This window comes from Penaeus monodon, chromosome 32 (assembly GCF_015228065.2).
Source record: "Penaeus monodon isolate SGIC_2016 chromosome 32, NSTDA_Pmon_1, whole genome shotgun sequence".
NCBI lineage: Eukaryota > Metazoa > Arthropoda > Malacostraca > Decapoda > Penaeidae > Penaeus > Penaeus monodon.
Genome location: NC_051417.1, coordinates 18,732,912 through 18,733,535, shown reverse-complemented (window position 1 = coordinate 18,733,535; position 624 = coordinate 18,732,912). Strand labels below are relative to the sequence as shown.

Below are 624 nucleotides of genomic sequence, written 5' to 3'. Positions count from 1 at the left end.
AATGTGGGGACGAAGGAGGGAGACAAGAAGTGCAGTAAAGAAGAGGAACACATACATTCATACCAATAGTCATACATGTTTTCCATCAACCCCACACATACGTACTGTATTCACCTCCCCTTCCACAGGAGAGTAGTCACTTCGACTTTTTAACAAGCAGACATACCATTTCGCAGGCGCTCTAATTGGCTATCTCCCGAAGCCACGCCATTCTAGAAAGTCCCTTTCTTTACCTGAATTCCGACTCATGTATAAGATTTCTGGGAATTTTGTCGACGGGTGGAAGATTAGCTTTCATGAAAAAATATATATAGAGAAAAAAAAGAAGAAAATTTGCATATCAACGTAACTGCCTACAGCGCAGAACTCGAAATACATTTTTCTGTCGTTGTTGTAATATCTTTCATATAGTTAATTTGCAGCAATATGAAATTGATATTCTATAGCTTTTCGTGCTAGTCCTAACTTGTTTACTCTCAAGGGCATCCCCTAATTTTTTTTCGAATTGTTGTTGTTGTTATATGATCAAATGTGAAATGAAGCTTTGTAATAAAACTTGAAAGAACTACAGTGATAAATTGAAAATTCGTTACGGCAATTTCATGTCTTTTATTAATAAAATAT

At 35.9% G+C, this 624-nt stretch overlaps 1 protein-coding gene across 1 annotated transcript in view; it reads right to left on the bottom strand.

Annotated features, from left to right (window-relative positions):
* Positions 1-624, bottom strand: part of LOC119593710 — a gene marked incomplete at its 3' end in the record, with an annotated part of 104,651 nt that overhangs the window by 42,109 nt on the left and 61,918 nt on the right.